The sequence below is a fragment of the Neophocaena asiaeorientalis genome, unplaced genomic scaffold (genome assembly GCF_003031525.2).
Source record: "Neophocaena asiaeorientalis asiaeorientalis breed wild unplaced genomic scaffold, Neophocaena_asiaeorientalis_V1.1 scaffold70, whole genome shotgun sequence".
In the NCBI taxonomy this organism is placed as follows: domain Eukaryota; kingdom Metazoa; phylum Chordata; class Mammalia; order Artiodactyla; family Phocoenidae; genus Neophocaena; species Neophocaena asiaeorientalis.
Genome location: NW_020175410.1, coordinates 6,155,828 through 6,180,328, shown reverse-complemented (window position 1 = coordinate 6,180,328; position 24,501 = coordinate 6,155,828).

Below are 24,501 nucleotides of genomic sequence, written 5' to 3'. Positions count from 1 at the left end.
TTATTTTATATGGTGGTAAGAAGCATGTTGGTATTCTTACAGTATATGGTAATATTCACAAGTAACTATCTTGAAAAATAATGGAATTATGAAATAATTTTAATTGTTGAAATTAACCTAAGCTAAGGCAAAATGAACACATCCAAATAAGATTAGCACCAATTCACGTGGGGCTGTTTTTAGAATGATGAGGCAGGTGTTTCTTTGGGCACAGTACAGACACAAGCACTTGTTACGGCAAGTCAGAATTTCCTTTCATCCAATTTGATCTTGTTTCTAGAGCCACAGGCTGAGTCACCTCTAATATGTAGTGTAATTTATTACAGCACTATACACTGAAAACCTATGGCTCAGAATTCTGTAAACATTAAAACACATTCTTTACTTTTAGAAAAAAACTATTATTGAAATATTTAAAAAGCCATGGAAATTACCTACAATCCATGATCTTGCTAAAAGAGCTAAAACTATTGCATGATTCCAAGTAAACTGATACATAATTTTAAGAACCTTATCTGTAAAAGCCAATATTTCCATTGAACTCTTACTGTGCTACTTTGTCATCTTCAGAAGGACTTATTCCAGTTGTTGATGTTGTTATCTTTAATATAAACAGATAATATCATAGTTTTACTTTAGAAAAAAAATGACTTTAAATGCAAATGCTCTTACTACTTACCAAACTATGACTCTGAAGCAAAAATAGGTTGAATTTCTTATTAACTTGCAAATGTTAGCCTTCTTAAGTTGTCTGAGCTACTTGAAAGCAAAATAGGCACTACACAAACAGATGTAAAGATTGTCCTGATTGTAGGCTTGTAATTAGGCCATTAATAAGAACTAAGTGTCAGTGAGCACTTTTCCTGAGAAAATATGATAAAGGTGGCACTGAAAATCTGGCATCCTCACAGTCCCATTATCTGGTTCAGAAAAATCTTGACTGAATTGAAGCAGAAAAACAATTTACCACATCACTAGTTGAAACAGGATGTTCAGCTCATCCAAAGTCTACTTACTGTACATTTGACTCACTCCTCCAAGAGGCTTGGAAATCATTCACAGTCAGATAACTAGTTATCCAAAGATAGGCTGACACGCACAATGTAGGAAAGGGAGATGCTTGTACTGATTTAGCTCCAGCCTATCATGGTTGAGCTGCTCAAATTCTAAGAGAGTAAAAAGATAAGGAATAAGCGATATGGACCAGAACTTAGTTTATAATTTAGAAGAGAGAGGGTCCAAGGCATGAAAAATCCTAATTAAAGATGTTCTCTTCATGTATCTCACATTCTCAAATCTCTTTGACAATTTTGAAAGGGAAGTATCTTTTCTCCTAAAATTCAATATGTTAAAACATCTGTAGCACATACCCTTTGGAAGTTGATTATTAGAAATATCTGTTCATGACTTTATGAATTTCAAAACCTTTTACAACTGTGTTAGATAATGTACTTCTACTAGAACGGAAAGAACGTTAGAGATTAAATGTTGAAACAAAAGGAAATAGAATCAAAACACTGGGTCTTTACTTGAAAGGCTTTCTGAAGAGGCTGATCAATGGAAAGATATTCAAATATGGAAATCAATCCAGCTGTCAGGAAAGTTTCACCCCTGTCCTTTAGAAAAGGTTAGTAAGAATTTATTATTAATGGCCCTGAACTTACAGTTCCAAATGAAATGTGAATAATAGTAGTAAGCCAGGTACATCATTTGAGAAGTAAAGTAATGGCATGGGGTTATTTCCAGGGCAGAAAATGGCTATTATCACATCCCAGTGCAAAGAGAACTAGAAAATACTTTCCTCACTAGATGAAAGACAGTTTCTCAAAGATAGCCCTGAAGCACTCAACCTCTTTGTATTACCAGTGGGCATCTAGATTCCTGGAGAGTAACTGACCAGCATCTAAGACACTCCCATGGCATGGCTACGTTGATGTGCCACGGCCATATCATGGGTAAAATTTTACAGTCTGTTCTTATCCCAAACAATTCAGCTTATATTTGCTCACAAAGCACATTTTTCTGAATACTCTTTATTAACACTAATATGAAGTTCTAGAAAAAAAAAGTATATTCTGCTGATTTCTAATCTTCTATTACTTAATTTCTGTCCAAACCATATACATTCAAAACCACATTATCTTACTGTCATCATATATTATGTAAGATTTTGTACTACTTAAGTCATATACCTGTTATATTGCTAGTCATCAGTTCTTTGGACAGTAATCAATATGATGAGTGATATAAGTGATTTCAGATGAGGGATTTGGTGATGAATATGAATTTTATCTCTTCTTTCTTCCCCTGACTACACTTTTGTAGAGTTATTCATCACCATTGAAACAGAAGGCTATAACATTCCAGGAAGGAAACAAAGAGTCTCCGGAAGTTACAAATCAAAAAATGAGCTCTCACAAACTTTTAAGCATCCTCTACTTAGAGAATTAACATCTACTAATATTAAGCTATATCCTTCCCCACTGAGCTTCTTTACCACTAAGGTGAAGTCATATTAAGAAAATAGCTTTTTCTAAATTAAAAATAAAACTTTCTCCTTAGGACAGAAAGCATGAGTGATTCATCTATTTTAACTTGGTTCTTCAGAAAGTCAGTAAATGATGAAAGTATTGATGTAAAGAAAACTGGCTCTAAGTACAGATCCCTTGTATTTGAAACACATAGCAGCTTTTGAAAATAGATAATGTAAATTTTAAAAATATTATTTTTTCATTGTGTGTAAAGCTACAGGATAGGATTTTCATTTTTGATCAGTCAGAAAGTCAAGTAAGTATAATAAGTCTAAATTTCTACACACTATGACAACCCATGGTAGAGGGTTCCCCGAAGTGTTGACTTCCCAAGACCTCTACAACAACAATGTAACTGCCTGCTGCCATTGTAAATGGGACCTCCAGAGTCACACATGCTTTGATAAGACAGGACCTCTCAATGCTGTACTGCTGCCCCACTCAGTACTATACTGCCTGAAAGACCTATTGTAAGAAAAAGAATATAATTATAATGATTGCTCAGCTTCTTCAAAAGGACCATCAAAGTTTGTACTCATTAAGCCTTACTTACTAGTTTGTTTCGTCACTGCATGACAAGAAATCCAAGCCCTCCAGTTCATCCCTCATTTACAAACACATCTATACACTTTCCATACTGACCCAGTTTCTGCCCTTCCCTACCTTTCAAACTCTACCACTGTGCTACATTGTATTCTCAACCTCTTCCTTAAATTTGTCTTCACCTTCTTATAATTGAAAACTGGCTATCCATGAAAAATCTGTTTGTCCTTCAGCAAATAGAGTTCAGAACTTTTTTTTCCACCCACATACTACAGCACTCAGAAATGTCCTCCTTATTCCTCTCTTCCGGATAATTGGCATTTTATTCTTCCTTAAAAGCTCTAGCTTCCTTCAAGGACATTCCATCAACCCTCTCACCACTAGTCTTCCTTGTTGCACTCTTATGCTGACCTCTTTGCCGTCACTAACCTTTTTTTTTTAAATTTTAGCCCCTGGATTATACCTTTACTCTGCTTGTCATCATCCATGTAAGATTACCTAGGCAACTCCAACCCCCAGCAGTTTAATATTCTAACCCATCTCAGCCAACATATATCATCAGTAAGTATACCACAATCAAAATATTAATTTCTAGCGTCCCACTTTCAGACCAAAATCTTTTCTTTCTAGTTTACTTACTTTAGGACCCTCACATCCATCTTTTTCCCCACTGATACCTCCAATCATTTGACTATCCTCACTTGTATTCGTTTTCTATTGCGGCTGTAACAAATTACCACAAATTTAGTGGTTTAAAATAACACCTATTTATTATCTCAGTTTCTGTAGGTCAGAAATCTGGGCACAGTGTGGCTTAGTTGGTTCTCTGCTAGAGTCAACCAAGGCCCAAAGCAAGGTGCTGGAAGGGCTGCCTTCCTTGCTGAAGGCTCTAGGGATGATTCCACTTCCAAGCTCATTCAGGTTGCTGGTAGAATTCTGTTCCATGAAGTTCTAAGATTGAGATCCCTTTTCCTTGCTAGATGTTAGCAGGGCTTGTTCTCAGTTTCTGGAGGCCACTCACATTCCTTGGCTTATGGCCCACTCTCTCCATCTTCAAAGCCAGCAAGAGCAGGCCAACTCCTTCTCATTCTTCAAATCGCTTTGACTCCCCCTTTACTTCATCTCTCCTCTGCTTCTAGCCAGAGAAGTTTCTAAACTCTTAAAGGCTTATGTGATTAGATTGGGGTCACCCAGATAACCCAGAAAGATCTCTCCACGTCAAGGTCTGTGATCATAATTACATCTGCAAAGTTCCTTTTGCCGCATAACGTAACATTTCCAAAGATTCTGGGACTTATGGTATGGATGTTCTAGAGAGGCTGTTATGCCTTCCTCACCACTTTTCAATGTCTATAATTGCCCTCATTTCTTTTCCTTTCCCTTCTTACCCAGTTTAGATTTTATGAAATATCATTATAGCCCACTTCTCTGTAAAATTCCTCCATCACTTTATTCCTTTCCCCTTATTTGCTCAGAAAAATCCTAATTCTGGCTAAGTCCAACTTTACTCCAATTCCATATCTTTATCCAACAATCTGAACATGACTGGAGAATTAGTAGTAGTATATATCTCATTTTAGTCCAATTCTTCCAGCCACCCTCTAGGTATTAGTCATGAATACAGTTTTTCACTCTTCAAGACAACTATTTCACATCTTTTCCATTCTCCTCAATCTTTTCACACTCTCCTCCCCAATTCCTTCTCAGCAGATGATCTTGTTTCTAATTTTACTGAAAAAAAGCAGGAAATGCTCCCATATTTCCACCACCACATTTAATCTATAGCCATGTGTTTTACTTCCATTAAAGTTGATGAATTTTCTATTCTCCTTCCGTTCTCTTATCTAAGGCCACTAGTGCACTGGATCAAATACTCTCCTTGCTTTATCAAGGAGATAGCTTACACAATTATCAATCCTTTTCCCACATCATAAATTCCCCCATTCTTCTGCATAATCCAGTCAAAATACAAGCATGGTATGTTATCTCCCATTTTAATACCTTCCCGTAATCACTCCATTTTTCTGCTTCCATTTATAGAAAACTTTATCAAAAGAACTTTCTGTACCTGCTATCTCTTCTTCCTCATTTCTTTTTTGTTTTGTTTTGTTTTGTTTTTTCAGTATGCGGGCCTCTCACTGTTGTGGCCTCTCCCGCTGCTCCGGACGCACAGGCTCAGCGGCCATGGCTCACGGGCCCAGCCACTCCGCGGCATGTGGGACCTTCCCGGACCGGGGCGCGAACCCATGTCCCCTGCATCGCCAGGCGGACTCTCAACCACTGCGCCACCAGGGAAGCCCCTTCCTCACTTCTTAATTCACTATAATCAGGCTATTGTCCCTTCTCTTTCATTGAAACCACTCTTTTCTTCATCATCAGTGACCTCAATCTTGTTAAAGCCAATGTTCAGTTCTCTGTTCTCCCTGTACCTAGTCTCTTGACAGCAATTGACATTGTGGACCATTTTCTCCTTCTTGAAACACTTTCTTCCTTTGGCTTCCAAGACACCACTTCCCACTTTTCCTTGTAAACCACACTTACCAGTCCTCTTTAATCCCATGGTGTGAATTCTTCTCTCTTTCTCAACCGCTAACTATTGGAGAGGCCCAAATCTCAGCAGTTCTGGGTCCTCTTCTCTACTGTCTATAAACTCATTGCCCAATCTCATTCGATCTCATGATTTTAAATAACACATATGTGATGACTCACAGATCTTCAGCCTCAATTTTCCTCCATTTAATATCCAATTACCTCTTCTCCTCTGTACATAATTGGCATTTCAAACTTAACAAAACCAAAACCAAACTCTTGTCTTTATCCCCTGTGGCAGAGGCAACTAGCAGTTTACAAATAGCAATTATCTCTTTTTCCTTAGTCATAAGATCCTCTAATTTTCAACAGGGCATATGGTTACCTAGAATCAAGACTATATTTCTTAGCCTTCCTTGCAGTTGGATGTGGTTATTTTGTTAAGGTCATGCCAGTGGCATGTAAGTAGAAGTATGTTACTTTTGGAAAGTGCCATGTGCAACTTCTGGAAATTGTCCTTAAAGGGAAGGAGGATACTTCCTTGCCCCTGGTCATGCCAACCTTAAAAAGATTCCTCCACAGATAGGAACTTTATTACTGGATTACACTGCCATATGGAGAGGAAGTTATGCCGGAACATGGCCTCTTGACTTGAAGAGTCAAGCTTTACTTGACATATTAAAAGAACAGCTGACTTATTTTCCATTGAATTATGCCCATCATCTTCCCTCAACTAGCAATAACCCAATAACCTGGATCAAATATAAATTAAATTCTATTTTCTAAAATTCTAAAATCATAATCTTAAGCAAACGTATAACCATAATCCATCCCCTGTCAGTCCATCACTCTGTAAACATCTCAGAGAGTTCACTGAGTGTGAAACACTGGTTTGAGTACAGCAGCCCCTTACTTCAGTGAGTATCCTGGAATAGCTAAGCAAAGAATGAAACCCTTCAAACTTTGGAGTTACAAGGAAGGTGACCTATCCATCTGTGGTCTCAGTGCTGAAGAGGCTAAACAACTCCTGGATGCTCAAAGAAACTGTCACGTGTACTACTCTCACATGTATCTATAAATTGAACATTCTACTGTAACTCTTCCACATCTCTGGGGCATAGCTACCAACTGGATATCTTTCTTTATGGACCATACAAAGGATACAACTGATCACGCTGGCTTTTTCCAGTAGATAGTTTAGCAATACCATGGAATTCTGCATGTGCATTTCTATGTGTTAATCTTATTTTCCCTTTATTGCTCTGCATTTTTATAGTGCTCATTTCCTCTATACTTATCTTATCCTTTTGTATTGACAGTATTTTTGTGGACCACCTAAAATTCTTTGTGGAATAGGGCTGAAATAATTAGGCAAATGAAGTAAAATTTTCTTGTCTGGAATGGGTTAACATGGCTTCCAAAGTACTCAGCAGGAAGTAGGTATGTGGATTCAAGGTTGACAATCTATTTTTAGATGACTACTTGGCTCTTCTTTACCACACAAGTAAGATTCTAATTTCAGGAAGGCTCTCCTTTGCTTAAATTTAATTGACTATGCATTGTCATCCTTTTGTATTAATCTCTGCTTTTAAAATGTGTTTCAAGACGGCTGACTGATTGCACCACTGAGACAGAGACCTGCTATCTGGAATAGGTACTTCATAAACCAATCACTTCTAGACTTTTCAGGCCATCACAGTCATTTTCTCATATAGAAAAGCAAACAAGCCTTACCAAAGCCTTTCCATAAGTAAAGGTTGAAATTATTCAGAACAGATGAGGTTCACTTGGAGCAAGACTGGCATAAACAGAGAAGCCCAAAAGGGTGATGTAGCAAATCAGCAAGAAGAATATGAAATGATGCTGCCGTTTATCCATTGTATAAATAATAAAAATTATTAAAAAGAAACTATGCAATAAATGGTAGCATTCTGTTTCCCTTATATGTAGAGCTATTGATGAAAGTAGACATTTTGAATCTTCAAGGGTGACTTTTAAACATCATTTGAATGAAAAGAAACAAGAGCAAATGAAAGGACTGCCATGACTCCTTTTCCCTCAAACCTAATGTTACAACAGAGAAGAGAAAAAAATAGAACCGTTACCCATTTTTCTTTTCCTTTCATCTTTATATCATATTATCTAATCACAATTTCCACACATTTCAAAAATTACGTATTAGTATCTGTATACCTTTTAGATATTAGAAAGTCAAGCATGGGTCTACATTTTGTACATACAATGTTAACTGATGTGGGAGAGCAATACAATCATGACCTCATTCATATGGTAATTTTTTACATGATACAGACACTTTCTAGGGCAGCTCAAAATCTAGTAACTCAAAATAATTATGCAATAAAAATACACCTTCAGGTACATCATTTATTTCAAAAACAGAAAGCAGGAACTCTGAATGAACTTAATGTCTTAGGAGGTGATTAAAAAAATTAACTCTTTAAGTGGAATTTCTCTGCTTGTCATAGACAGCAATTCAATTCATGTGACAGTTTTGTATTATGTCAATTTGGCTAAGCTGAACTACAGTACATTTCCTAGAATTCTCTGTCCTGTATGTTTCCTGTTAGGGTGGGCCTCAGAGATTCTTGTGTGAGATTTGGATGGCATGTGTAAAGAGCAGTCTTTTTGTAACTCATCCACATTACCATCAATTGACTGACTCACCTTGGTGTGAGGCAGCATTTAAGCCTGCAAGTACTCTACCTCCTCTTGGATCCTCCTTTAGCTTCTCCAACTCCTGGGTCAGGTGTGTGTGCTTAGCTTCTTGACAAAGGGCCCCAGCTTATACAGGACCTCCATACTACCAAAATCAGAGACAACAAGAACTGACGTATTTCAGTCCATCCTCCCAGACTCCAGCTCATCCTTGCAGGCTTTAGCTCACTTTTGATATCTCCACTTTATATCCATCTGCCCTCATATCTGCCTGCTTCACGAACTTCAAGCTCCAAGGTCAGACAAGGACCTTAAAGACAAAGACCTTAAAGAAATTGCTTAACCAGCTCTAAAAATTGTGTAACGTCAAATTCCTATAACAAACACCAATCCCTTGATACACATGTGTATACATCTCCTAGTGTTTCTACTTCTTTAATTGAGTGGTCAGTGATAAATCACAATCTCATATATATGTCATTTAATGCAATGGTTCTAATTCCATCACCCACTACATATGGGTCAGCCGGCCTAGAATGAGAGGGACAGCCTCATTTACCTTCAGATGCAAAGCACAAAAGGAACTACTGTGTAGTTCTGAAATACTTAATTGCCTCTTTTCTCCTTTTAAACCTTACACAGTTCCAATCCAAATGCTTTGCTGACCATTAAACTCCTGTCAAGTCCCTGCATAATTCTGGACTGTAAACACTTCCTCAATTTTGGAGTTCCCTTCTGTCTTGGCCCCACAGAGATCTCACGAGGACAGCTCCATCATTCCTCCACAAGAAGAAGGGAAATTTGTGCACATTATCCATGCAATAAGAAATTTCTTCATTTGGGATGAATATATATATGTATAAATATAAATACATACATGTAAGGTTTGTCCATTTTATTGTATCCATACTACATCTCAATTTAAAAAAACATATTTTATGTTCCAGTAATACCCACATCTGTAGTTTAACAAAATGCCCTGAAAGAACAGGGTCACACCAAGGGGCCAAGATCAGAGTTTGGGATAAATTAGGTCTTCTAGTATGTCTGCTCATCATACACAATAGGAAGAAAATAACCATATCATTTTTTTCCTAAAATAATGGCTGTATTGGCACCTTATAAAATCAATATGTGTTCATGGTAAGAATAAATGCAAGCAATTTAGGAAATTTTTTAAAAGAACAAAATGCCACCACCCAACAATAATCAACAACTTGGAAAATGTCATTCTGGATATCTCTCAATGTATACATACATACACACATACCAAAAAATAGCTAGCTAAATAGTGAGATAGATAAAACAGGATATAATAATGGAATCCTACTATAGTTATATAAAGAGCACTGACTTAGCTTGAGTACAAATCCTCACATTCTCAAGTGAGCAAGTTAAATGCTCTTTCTGTGTCTCAGTTTTCTCACAAATAAAATTAGAAGAAAAGGTAGAACATTTTTCATAGGGTTTTTGTCAGGATTAAATTAATTATTAGCTGTAAAACACTGAGAACATATAGTCAATAAATGTTCATTATTATTTGGTAGACGAAGATATTTTAATCTATAAGACTTTAATATAGGAAAAAGAAACTTAAGAAATGGCTGATCGTTCCTTTAATACAAGTTCTAAAGATCTCTATAACCAAGAAGAAAATTGTTAAAAGTTATCAATGTTGTAGTTATTTCTGTATATGTCTTTTAAGACAGTATTGGTGATAGTTTGTCAACAAGAAAATGGGGGTGAGGATAAGCACAGATATTATTATATGTTAGTTACATTATAATTACATATTCATTTTATTTTCATATTATTTTATGTTATTATATTATTTTTCTATGTCAAAATTTGTAAGGTTTTTTTCTGTTCTGTATACATAATTCCCCCAGTTAAATGTGGCTCAAATTTAAGTGGATTCAATTATCATGACCAGTCATTCTACTGCTTTTTCATTTCTGAGTTCTTTATTTGGATTTGTCTCTTGATGAGTTGAATTTCAGTTTATTCATTTACTGTAGAAAAATTTGGGGGTTTTATATCCCCTGAGTTCTTCCATGTTTGAGATTCTTTCCTATTGTCTTAACTCCAAAATAAATACTTAACTGAATATAAGTAATATTCTTTGATCATAGTTCTCCTTCTTCAGAAATCTTTAGATGTTCCATTGTCTTCCGACATTGAACATGCTTGGAGAAGACTGAAAGAAGCTATTATATAAGGAAATCTTCCTTTAAAATTGTGCTCATTTTTTTCAGGTTCATTTGCTGACTTCTGTACTTCTGGAATACCAATTAACTTTATATTTTATCTTCTTCGTCTGTCCTTCATATTTGTAAACTGTATCCTTGCTAAGTTTTTATTATTCCTTCTCCTTTCACTATGATCATCCTTCCTCTACGTTGATGATTTCATTTTAGCTATTTATTCTACTTTTGCTGTTTCTAATTTGTCAGATCTGTAACAGAGTTTGCTATTGTACTTATTTTATATCTGTTATTCTTTGATCTCACTTTGCTTCTTATTCTGTTGCTTCTCATTATTGTTTAATTCTATTCTCATTCCATTGTGTTTGAGTTACAGAATTTATATCATATCTTGGGAAGTCTTCGTTTGTTTCTTGAGTTTTGTTATAGATTGATTGGGTTATTTGATGGGATTGTGATGTCTCTTTTCATTTAATCTTTTTGTGATAGCATGTTTGCATAGTCTCCCTATATCAATGGTTTAATCAATGTGACTCTGCAGCTTCTCCCAAGAAGAGGTGGAATCTATTTCCCCATTCCTTAACTTAGGACAGGACGTGTGGCTTCTTTAGTCAAAGAAATATAGTACATTTGTTCAAAGACTAGGCCTCAAGAAACTTTGTACACTTCTGATTCCTCTCTTCCGCCTCTGTCCAGACATAATATGAACCTGGGCTACCCTGCTGGGGGATGAGAGACCACATGGAGTTGAGATGAACAGTCCCACCTGAGCCATCTTAGACCAGTCAATCCCCAGATGATCTGGCAGCTGACAACAGACTGAAATCTGAGCCCAGCTGAATTCAGAACTGCCTAACTGAGCAGAGGCCAAACTCCAGAATGGTGATTTAAATTAATGCTTGTTATTTTAAGCCACTAAATTAAGGAGATTTGTTGTGGAAAAAAAATATGACTGATACAGTCTCCACGCTTTTACATTTCATCCTGCTGGGACTTAAAACATTGGCTTATTTATCCAGAACTCCTGCTTTCTCTAATACAGTATGAGTAAATCATCCTTTACACTTTCTTCTTTATCTGCAACAACTGGCCCCTTCTATACCCCATGTTTCCACCTCTCCCACACTTTTATAGGAATGCTGGCTACTACTTCTTGTCTATTCTGCTGCAGTCTGAGGGCATGAAGATGGGGTAGCATTCAGTTCAGAGAACATTCAGCATTTGCTGAGTTTCTGGACTTGCTCCCTTCATCTGAGATGTCATAGATGCTGTATATCAAGCCCATTCACATTGTAAGGTTTTCATCTCACTCTTATGGGCTTCAGCTCATTCTCCTAACACTGAGAACTTTTTGCCCTCCTAATGAGCACTGATTTTTCAGAGGTAGATAGGAATGTCTACTTAATTTTTATTTTTACTTTCGAATGTTTTTCCCTGCCTTTTCACCAGGCTGCTTATTCACCTTAAAAGACCATTTCTCTCCAAATTGGGTCATTAGAGAAAATTTTCAGTTTCATTATGTATGTTTCTTTCTGCCATACAGACAGCAGGTGTTTGGGGTCAGAGGCTAGGCTGTACATCACCAGAATTGTCTTTCTTCTTCCTCAGCTGCCACTTTTTAAAATTTATGTCCTGATGTTACACCTCTTTTCCTTAATTTTTGGCTACTTGTAATTTGGAGATTATTTCTCCCTACCAATTTTCATTTATTTTTTAAGTATACTGTTGAGAGATATTTTACTTTGTTTCATCCATAAATTGGTCATATAGGTATCCCATTACACAAGGTTATACACAGAAACATATTACTCTATGATTCTTCAGAGAAGTAAAACCCAGAAGTATAAAACTCTTCATAAGCCTGAAAAGGTGAATCTGTCACTTCAATTGTATAGTTACTCCTGCCCTAAAGATTGTTACCACTTACAAGATTGTTGAAAGGCTTGTGATTCCTAACTGGGTGACTGACAACACTTAAAACAAGTGCTCACTGTTGGAGAGGTCTAAAATTCAAAATCAGGGTGAACTGTTCTAGGAAGCCAGCTTGAGGCATAAGGGATTCTTAAACCTGCCCAGGTCTTTTTCTTTGTTCTCCTAGCCAGAACACTTCATGATGAATAACTTGTTCTCTGAGACCTAATGCTTCCTGTGCTTCCTTTGTCCTCCTGCTTAAAAGGCTTTTATGTTGGAGAATCCCTCAAATCCTGCCTTTTTTTTTTTTTTTTTTTTTTTTTGTCTTCTCAAAGGAGGGCTTCTGGAGACACTTACTTTTAGCTGAAGGGGTTTTGTATTTGCAGCCTATTTTGTGGCTAAAGATATAATAAATTAGTGACCTCCTTTTCCCTATCTACTATGTAGAGTTTATTCAATTTAACTTTTTAATATAAAACTGGTACGAACTAGAAGAGGGCAGAGAAGGGTTAAAGAGTCCTGCTGGGCACCCACAAGTTAGAATCTCCAAATGCGTGTGGAACTTTACAAATCAAGAGGAGAAAGACTTTAAATGGAACCCTGAAGAGAATTATCAAAAGCCCCCTCGCTTCAATCTCTCCTTCAACAAATTTTTACTATTATTTCTTATAGGTTTCAATGGTACAGGGATAAAATTGGGAGGAATTTTGGAAAAATATTATAATGTAGACATGAAATAGTACATAAATTCTCTGTGAAGTTTTCATTTTCAAGTCAGACCAGAGTTGTCACATTGCCTGTTCTTGTGCTGTCTCAGTTGGACAGCATACAAATTATCCCTAGGATCTCAGCGAAGCTTTCATAAAAAAGAGGATGGGATAACATTAAGATTCAGGAGCTTACACTCCCATCCATGCACTATTTCTAAAAAAAAAAATCAATGTCACTTTTTACTGTAACAGTAGTAACCATCCTAAATAAAGGAACACATATATTCCCAACATAAGCACTGAAAAGGGATAGGAAAAATCTGAAAGCATCATAAATGAAATAATTTTCCAATTGTTCTTCTCTCTTGTTCAGTATATTACTTAATTGCAAAGGTAGTCATAAGAGATTTCAGTTGGTTTTCTATACTCAGCCTCCATTCCTTCTGATTTTGCTTTCCAGACCCATTCTTACCCCTTTACATACAGCATGGTCTACTACCTCTCCCGCTCCTGTCTAAGTGGTGAGTATGAAACCCAAACTTGGACAATCAGATTCTCCTCCACTCCAAACTCAGAATTCAAATCTTAAGTATAATGGCATAAAAACTAAAATCAGGTAGCTTTCATTACCCCAAAAGAAATTTTAAAGCATGTTTCACCTCGGCAGTTTTAAAAACTATTGATGCCTGTGTCCACCCAAGAGACCCTTTTAATTGGTCTGGAGTGTGGCCTGACCATCAAGACTTTTAAGATTGCTGAGGTTATTGTGAATTTCAGTGAGAACTGAGAACCACTGCTCTAGGTTACAAGAGACCCAGTTTGTTCCTACTGCCTTGATCTGTGAAATGCCCTGATTCTTAACTCTTCAAAAGCTAGTTATTCAGCTTTTTCTTTCATACTGTAAACAACCATATATTATTCCAATAAATACTGCCTACATTAACCAAAGTCAGTTTCTGTTACTGTAAATGTAAGAGCCATAATTGTTATAGGGCTGAGGACAGTATATACTGATAACATTTTGGAAAATACCTTCCTAATAACTATTCCATCCCTCTAAAACTAAACTCTCCTCCACCATTCATAAATGGTTGCACAGAGTATTAACTGTCCAGGGTTCTTGGCCAAGGAGGGAGTGGGGACTATAATTTAGCCTACAATCTTCTTGCCAAGCCATGTATCTTAGCAAGGGACTGCATCTGCCCAGAGGAAAAGACACTATTTTCTTAAAAAAATTTATACAGAGGTACCATCTGCTTTTCAAACCATAAGCCCATGGAACTAATCTGCCAAAAGAGAGTGCCTTTTTCTAATTTGCACAAAGAAGACATAGGAGAGTGGCCCTGACTATCCACTTTCTAACATGATCAGTCATTTTCTTCTCTTTTAAATGTCAACACTTAGAACGCCTTATCCATTTAAAGACCCTAACTCTCACACTTTCAAGATCTGCCTCGTGAGTACTTTTCTTAGTTTTAGGTAAGAAGAAGAAAATTTTTTATATTATTCACATATTTATTTCAAGATTTGGTTGTTAATTATATATCTGTTTTCACAGTGTCTAGAAAGGATTTTGATTCACATGAGGAGGGTAAGTGTCTCACCTGATCATAGGGTCAGAAGTTGTGGAATCAGGAAGTAAACAAGTTAAGAATCATAACATCTATCTACTAATTTAAAGCAGTGTTGGTATGTTGGGTGTTTTCCTTCCCCACCCTAGGTGAAAAGATTGATAAAGAAAAATGAAGTATTGATTTACTTGTCCTTAAAAAATATTAAAACTTTTCACTGAATTCAGATAGTTTTTAAAAGATATAGTATTTATTAAAACTAAAAATGTTTGCTTTCAAATGATTTAGCATGATTGAACAGCTTCAACATATTGAGCCAACTGGCAGATGTGAGTTTGAATATATTCTCATAATGATGAGTTTCTCATACCAAATTCTTAAGCTGCCTCATAATGAAAATTAATAGAAGATTCTCAACCATAATATGTATTACACACCCAGCCATGATCTGAGAGAGGTGGAACTTTAAGTACTTCAGAGGTTGATTATTATCAACTTCTGCTTGCATGAAGATTAATATCATTGGCACACAGGATTTTATTCATCATTTCTACTGGGGGTAATTTTCCTTTTACAGATTAACATGGCCAACAGAAGTTTTCCTTTCACTTGCTTTATTTGATTTAAAGTTTATGTTTGACTAATCTCTCAGTATAAAACTTTAACAGATTAAACTGGTTTTATAAGATTACTGTAGATTACTAAACAATCAAAACCATTTTTCCACATACAAAAGCACCCAATAGTGTTTGTTATTTGAGCAGATCAGCATGAAATGAAAAGTATGATCCTTTCACTTTAATGTTAATTAAGTCTTGCACAGAGTTCATAGACATCTGAGAGAAGGAAACACATAACCAAAGAGTAGTGTTTATATAAGATATATGGGAGATACAAGGTGAAAATAACTGAATTCATGGATTTAGGCCTTAGACCAGCCCTGTGGTTTTATGGAATCCTGTGGAGGAGTCTTTAAAATAATACACAGAATAAGAAGAATTGTGATTATTAATAAACTGACATTCAAAAGGTATTGTTTAAATTGCTACCAAAGTGTCATGATCTCTTGTGTAGCTGTAGGATGGTTGGCCCTGATTCAAGTTCATAAATTCCCATTGAGCTCTCATAGGATAGAGCCTAATTCCCATCAAAAACCAATTGGAGGGCTCCCCTGGTGGTGCTGTGGTTGAGGGTCTGCCTGCCGATGCAGGGGGCGTGGGTTTGTGCCCTGGTCCGGGAGGATCCCGCGTGCCGCGGAGCGGCTGGGCCCGTGAGACATGGCCACTGAGCCTGTGCGTCCGGAGCCTGTGCTCCGCAACAGGAGAGGCCACAACATTGAGAGGCCCGCATACCGCAAAAAGTTGGAGAGGTCTGATATTTTTTAGATCTGATATTATTTATGATCAGTGAAAAGAAAATTGAAAATATCCCACAAAATAATCAATCCCTCACTCAAGGTCTAAGATGATCTATTTTCACAAAACACATTAATCATATCTTATGGTACTTGGTGAACAATACCCCTTTGCGATTTCAATGAATCTGTAATCTTTACAGTTTCCTTTAAATTTCTTATCACTAATATGGTTTAATGGAAATAGCAAACTAAATTACATGACTTATGCCAGTTTGTCATGGAGGTAATATTTACATTCATGTTAGTTTACTAATATTTGGACATCTGTATTTTGAATGAAACTATGTATAATTGATCAGAGAATCTCTCATTTTGTTCAGTTGCCACAGCAATCCCCTATAAATGTATTACTTGGAAAATCTGAAGAAAAACCCAATTATTTTACCATATTTACCCAACTATTTCTATCATATCATATCATATTAACCATATCTTTTGTGAAACTTCCTTTTTCCTTGGATTCTATCTTAAATACAGTATCCTTATGGCTCAGTTAATTGGTCCAAAAGCAGGGTCAGCCGTTAACTATTTATTAGGACCACTCTTAATAACTGGAGATGGTATTTCAGTTTTGGTGTATATATATATATATATATATATAAAACATAATACACCAAGGCTTCAACTTTCCCCTCAAGTCATGTAATTTCAAACCTTAGAGTGAGCTCAATCCCAATCAAATTAATATCATTTGAATTACCGTGGTTATTGATTACTATAAACCAGTTACCCTCAAATAGCAACTTAAAACGACAAACATGTATTATCTCACAGTTTCTTTGTGTCAGGAATCTGCATTTAACTTATCTAGGTACCTCTGGCTCAATATTTGTCATGGGCCGTATTCAGGCTAAGCTAGGTCAGCTATACCTCTGATCTCACTGAAAGCTCAGCTGGGGAAGGAGGGTAATGTGCTTCCAAGCTCACTCATGTGGTTGTTGGTATGTATCAGTCCCTTGCTACATATGCTCTCCAAGGCAGCTAGCTTTACGCAGGACAACCAATCTGAGAGCAAAAGAGAACACCAAGATGTAAGCCTAAGTTTTTATTAATATAACCTAATTTCAGAAGTGACTTCCTACCTCTCCTCTCGTATTCACTTCATTAGGAACAATGCACTAAATTCAGCCCACACTCAGTGGGAGGAGATTACTCATGGGTGTGAATCGCAGGAAGGGGGGATTATTAGGTGCTATCTAGAAGCTGCTTACCTCACTACTATTCTCAAATCCAAAATATTTAAATTTAAATTTAAATCTGAACTTGTGGGAGTCTCATCTCACATTAATAATCCTCCTGTCCCTCTGCAATAACACCCTTCTCCTTACCATCGAGGGTCAAAGATTCATATATGTTCACTCCTACTAAAACTCTGATATAACTTGCTGAGACTCAATTTTCTATTACATTTCACTTGGATGTGCCTTTCTCATTTCATAGACACCATCTTAACTCAGACCCCATCATCTTTTTCTTGATCAATTTAATTATCTTTACAACTGGCCTTATCGCTTAAATTCATATCTCACACTACTGCCTGAATACTTTTCCTACCACGCAATTTTATCAAGAACTGTCAATCTAAACCTTTCAGTTGTTCCCCTATTGCCTACAGGACAAAAGTCCAAGCATCTTAACTGGGCCTCAACCTGATTTTTACTTAATTCTCCCTATTTTTCTGAGTCAGTCCTGTATTCTAGCCAAATTGGCCCATTCACTGTACCCTGTAATGTTTTGAACACTTCTAGCTGTATATCTATGTCCTCACAGTTCTTGGATGACTTTTCAACAATTTCCAGTCCCAGCATCCTTCAAGATCTGTTCAAATCCAATACCCTATTCAATCACTCTGTACTCACTTATTAAAAATTAAAATACTTTTTCCCAGATACCAAGCACTACACGAATTAGTAATAAACATCAGTTATCTTAAGTTACTCTGTTCTGGATGTCTGTTATACAGAATTTCTGTGCCAATGGTTACCTAACTGATACCAGATCCAAATGCATATGTCTAGTAGGCAGCTATCAAACAATCAAGAGCTTAGGAGAGAGGCTTAGACTGTAAGCCATCCCTCGTCACTTCAGCTGAAACTGTTTTCCTTTCCTAGAATTCCTCTACACTCTGTGCCTAGACAGCTAATGTTATAATTAGCACATCCAATCTCATATTGTGAATTATCTTTTTTAATTCATAGACTCCATATCCCGGCTAGATCATACAAATTTAACTATGAATTTTTTGTGCTTTGCATAGGTAAGCACTGAAGAAAAATTTATTAGATTAATGATTGGATAATACAAAAAATATTTTAGTCTAAATCGCATCACATTAGTTAGCCTGTGAAGTTCTTACCATTCTGTTTCTTTTTAAATTTATTTCCCATTAATCATATCCAAGTAATTCTACCAATAAATACTTGAGCATCTCTTTTTTCCTAGAATGAATGGCCTGGTAAAGTTGCCCCATTAGAAATAATTAAATATCCAAATGACTTTACTCTTAAAATAGAAGTGTTAGTATAAAAGATTATTTAGCACTTCTATTAGGAAACAGGAATTTAACTGCCTTAACCATGAATATAAAGATATCGTCAAAACCTTATATACTTACAGCCAAATAAACAATGTCAAAGGATCAAAGTTTATGTTTATCTACAGACTCAGAAATTCAAACCAAGACTTTGCCACTTATGCATTGCAGAAAGTAAGGGGGAAAGAGTTCACCAGCCAGCAGCTGAGAATCCCCACACCACCGTTCCTGAAAGAATCACAATTGTAACCTGTCATTTAAATACACTGACACATTCCAACCACCTAGAGGGGTGGGATAGGGAAGGAGGGAGGGAGACGTAAGAGGGAAGAGATATGGGGATATACGTATATGTATAGTTGATTCACTTTGTTATAAAGCAGAAACTAACACACCATTGTAAAGCAATTATACTCCAATAAAGATATTAAAAAATTAAATAAATAAATATATTGACACATTCCAAGATTCCTTTCCAAATTTCCCTCATGATCTGCAGGGAAGGGAATCCTTGTAATACTCAGGGAAGATGAAACCTCAGATGCTCAGTGAGTTGGGGCAAAGAAACTTTTAAGACTTAAACCTGAAAAGAGCTATTTAAAAGGATACAAATAATATACATTTGGAAATCAAAATAATTATTCACGAAAGCACCCTGGAATTATCAAAGAGTTACATTTGTCCAAAAGAGTAAAATACTGAGGATCTACAAAGAGCCACAGTGCTCATATTAGGAAATAAAAATTAAGAATTTGTTAAGTCAGATCTTTATTTTTTAGCAAACATGGCATGAAGTTCTGTTTACGATGGATGGGCTGATTTTGTTAACATGAGCTAGGAAACCAGGAGATTAGGGGAGGCCCCTTCCCAGGTCCCAATGGTGAAATGATAGGTTTGAATTAATCATTGTGGACACATTACCCTTGCCAGCGATTGGTTCAGGAATGAACAGGTAAATAAGTCCTAGGTGTTAAATGTGAATTTCTTGGTGACTTAAGGGCAATTTTTGTGGTCAGAAAAATAATTCATATATTTACTTTGTTTTTTTTAATTATAATTCATTTTATTAAAGTTTCATATTTAAAAAAACTAGTTTTCCTTAAGCTTTCAGCTTATAGATTTATTATAATTACAATGATACTCTAACAAGTTTTAATAATGGGTTTTAGAGACCATTTGATTAACGTTTGGCACCATTTACAAACTTAGTTAAGCAACTTCAAACATTTTAATCTGTATCTATAAATTAAATGTATTTAAATGCATTCAAATTTTAAAATACTTGAATTATTTTAATACAAACTCTTTGAGTTCAAAAATAACTCATATTTAATAAATTAAACTTATTAATATGATGAATATGTTCTCATGAATGTTTCAACATTGTACATAAACCTAGTAATATTTTAATGTAAAACACAGATCAAAATTGATAACTTAATTTTATATTTTAAATCAGAATAACCAAGCTGATTTGTAAGTCTAAGTCTACTGAACCAAGTTTCTTAAAAATTACAATTACATAAAACATCAATTATATAATATCATAGTTTGATGATCTTCAACTTTTTCACACTGAATTCTCAATCTCCCCAGGGTTGAAAGGTGCTTAACTATTTAGGTTATAGTTATGCCATAATAGGCAATTTTGAGGAATAACCTCCCCATCAGTGTGATTGCTTAACAACCATATATTTCACCTGTGTCACTGTTTTTGTTTTTTTGTTTTTTTCCACACACCCTGATAGGGCTCCTGGTTCCTCTTTATAGTCTAAAACAAGAATTTTATAACTAAAAGTTGTTCTTGCACCTTGGAGTCAGCAGAATCTCTGTCTTCAGTTTACACACATGTAAATGATATTATTGCACTTTGCATTTTTTAGCAAAAATGAGAGAGAGAGAGAGAGAGAGAGACACGGAGAGGGAGACGGAGAGAGAGACAAGAGACAGAGACAGAGAGAAATCACGTAACTTCATTTCCACTTCAAGGTAGTCAGAGGCTCACCTGAATTCAAGGAGATGAACTCTCCTGTACAGGCTCTACCTTTTGGTAGGGGAGTGACAAAAAGAGTATGTGGGACCAGAAGTATTAATGTACCCATTTTTGATACAATCTACCACACTGTGACATCATAGATATTCTTCAGTTGAATCAAAGGCTATTTCTTCAAAGAGAAGGAGTTTTAGTCAAATCTTAAAGAATATGAGACCTGGCCTGTCACACTAAGTCTGTTATTTTAAGATAACATATTTTAAAGCAGTCATTTCTTAAGTATATAGTTTATATCAAGAAGCAACAAAATAGAGAGTTCTACTTAGAAGTTCTCAATGGCTTCACTATCTTAATTTATAAATACCCGAACTCCAGTCCTTGTCCCCCTTGACATGTGCAAAATAATCTTAAAAGTAAACATTGTGGAACCTTTTTATGACACAGAATTTTACTAAATAAACCCAAATATCTTCAACCTTTTAAACTTTTCCCCAGGCTTAGATGAAAATAAGCTATGAAATAAACTCCAGTGATTTCTAATACAGAGCAAAAATTAGCCTTAAAATTCTTTCTTTGAATTAAAATGCAAGCTCTTTTATGTCTGGGGCTTCTGTTGCTTCGTTCAGTCCTCCTTTACAGTCCCCACCCTGCCTAGAGCACTGCTTTGCAAACAATAAACTGAATGCATGAATAAATAAAACTAGTATTTATAAGCACTTTTATATATTTTACCTCAAAATAACTTGTAATGTAAATATTATTATTATTGGTCCTATTTAGTAAAATACAAAGGTGAGAAATCAGTAAATGAATTTCCTGAAGTCACAGAAATAATGAAGTATAAGAAATGAGTTGGAACTCAAATACTTTTCTTATTCAAAAACCCATACGCTTTTCACTGGTTATTGATATATTTTACATATTGTCATGACTTTCACTAGAGATTATTTCAGGCATGGATTTGTGCTTTGCTTGATCCTCACAAAATACCCCAAAGTAATCATTCTATATAAAACCATGATCCTCGCATGTTGCAGCCCCACTGTCACGATTACTGTTAAATTTTCAATTTCCTACGTATATAATCTTTTAGGTATTCATCTCCCATTTTATTCATGTATTAACAGTTCTAATATGGCCTTAGTGAATGTTTTTCAACACTAATACCTAGAATGCAACCAAAACTTCTTTTCAACCACATTTAGCTACAGTGATCAGATTATGCAGACATCACAACGTAAAGGTTAAAAAAAAATAAATGTAAAAGAAAGGGTCAATAATCCATTGTAGCACGTAAACTTAACAAAGCAATGATAAATATTTAACACATGGAAATATTAATAACAGAAACCAATTCTGTTACAAGGAAGGGCATATTCATATGTAATACATGGCCATAATTAGAGCACATTTGCATATTTACCTTGGGGAACTTTTCTCAAGGAATTTAATTTGCATTTTGACCCAGAACTATCTGATGAGAGATATATAAAGAAAAATAGAAGAATTTTTCCAAATTCATGTATAGCAGAGTTTAGTCTCTTACTTTCATTTTTCCCATTCATTAAGGAAGGTTGAAAGAATTAAATGAGATGATGTGTTTATAACAAGAAAGAAACAGTCATCACTCACAGTGAATTACATTATCTTCCTCATCATTGTCAAGAACAGAATGCCTGCCCCAGATACAGTGCTCAAAGGAAGCTACATTATTGCTGAGACTTCAGAGCAGGAAGGAGAAGAGAGGTAGGGGATCATAATGTACCAGGAGAGTTAACACTGAAACAAAGCCTCTAGATATTTTCTATTTGGGAAATGAGGAGACCAGAATTTATTTTTAGGATAACATGCTCTCTTTCTAGGAAAAACACCCAGGAAGCCAAATAGTTATACCAATATAACGCAAAACTGGTGGGTTGTATTGGAACTACAGTTCCAAAAACACAGTCTGTAAAACGCAGTAATAGAAGTCTTGGCAAGACTCCTGCTATGTGCTGCCTTTAGGAATAACTCTTCAGACCAGGACTTATGGCCTAAAGAGAATGCCTGAACGCAGACACTTAGCTGAATTCTCCCTATGTTTGAAGATAAGAGAAAGCAATCTTCACCCTGCAAAAAGGAAGAGAGCAAGGAAGGACCAGAACACTTAGCTGGGTACCAACAAAGAGACCCGAGGACGAGAAACAGGAACTGCAACAAGCCATCACCTATGTGCACAGACAGGGAAGGCGGGGAGGTGTGTGATGAAGTCACAAACAAAGCAAGATCCCAGTTTCTGGAAACCGGCACAAACATAAGCTTTAGATGATTCTGAGCATCAAAATATGGCCCTACATTCTTCACTTTCCCCTCACTGGGACATCCATGTTTCCAAAGCCTGAAGCAGCACACAGCCTGCGGATGGAGGGTGAGTGGCCTGAGCAAGTGGGTTCTGGAGGAATATAAAGGTAAATGCAAGAGAAACCACTCTAATTGTCCTAAATTGTCCCACAGATGAAAGACCAGGAAGGCCTGATCAAAGCTGCTGCTTGAATCCACTCCAGCCGACTGAAAGCAACCACTAGAAATTGATCTCAGTCATGAGAGCCACTGCTGGCAGGAGCGGTTTCCAACTGGGGTCATCACTGAAGGAGCAGCTGCTTCAAGCTGGAATGGGAATAGTTGCTGAGGGTGACACAACAAGAACCCCTGCCACGGGGCATTGCTTGGAACGGCAAGTAGTTTCACCCTGAGCAAACCTTTCCAGTTCAGAGACCCCTGGCTCACTCTATTTTGCCATATGATTACATCTGGAAGAAAATGAAGTTATTCCTCCATCTAAGATGAGGGTAGAAATTATTGTTTTTCATTTTCTTTCTTATTACACATAAAGAATTAATCTTCACATCAATGAAAAACACCTGAACATCACCTGACCCTCACATCTCTAGCCAGAAGAAAGAAAGAGAAAGGGAGTTACTTACCTGACATCCTGTGAAGAGCAAATTAAGAACAAGTAGGCTTCACTATGTATGTATTTCAAATTATCATGTTGCACACCTTAAATATATATTATTTTTAAATATATAAATAAACCCTCCTACACTGTTGGTTGGAATGTAAATTGCTGCAGCCACTATGAAGAACAGTATGGAAGTTCCTTAAAAAACTAAATATAGAGTTACCATATGATCCAGCAATCCCACTCCTGGGCACATATCCAGAAAAGATGAAAACTCTAATTCGATAAGATACATGCACCCCAATGTTCATAGCTGCACTGTTTACAGTAGTCAAGACATGGAAGCTATACACCTGAAACCAACACGATATTGTAAATCAACTATTCTTCAATCAGAAAAAAAGAACTTGGAAGCAACCTTAATGTTCATCGACAGAGGAATGGATGAAGAAGACGTGACATGTATATACAATGGAATACTACTCAGCCATAAAAAAGAATGAAATAATGCCATTTGTGGAAACATGGATGGACCTAGAGATTATCATACTAAGTGAAGTAAGTCAGACAGAGAAAGACAAATGCCATATGATATCACTTATATGTGAAATCTAAAAAAAAAAATGATACAAATGAACTTACTTACAAAATAGAAATAGAATCACAGACATAGAAAACAAACTCACGTTTACCAAAGGGGAAAAGGGAGGAGGGATAAACTGGGAATTTGGGATTACCAGATACACAGTGCTATATATAAAGTAGATAAAGAATAAGGACCTGCTATATAGCAGAGAACTATACTCAATATCTTGTAATAATCTATAATGGAAAAGAATCTGAAAAGAATAGATATGGATATAGATATAACTGCATCACTTTGCTAAACACGTGAAACATTGTAAATCAACTATAATTCAATAATATATATATATATATATA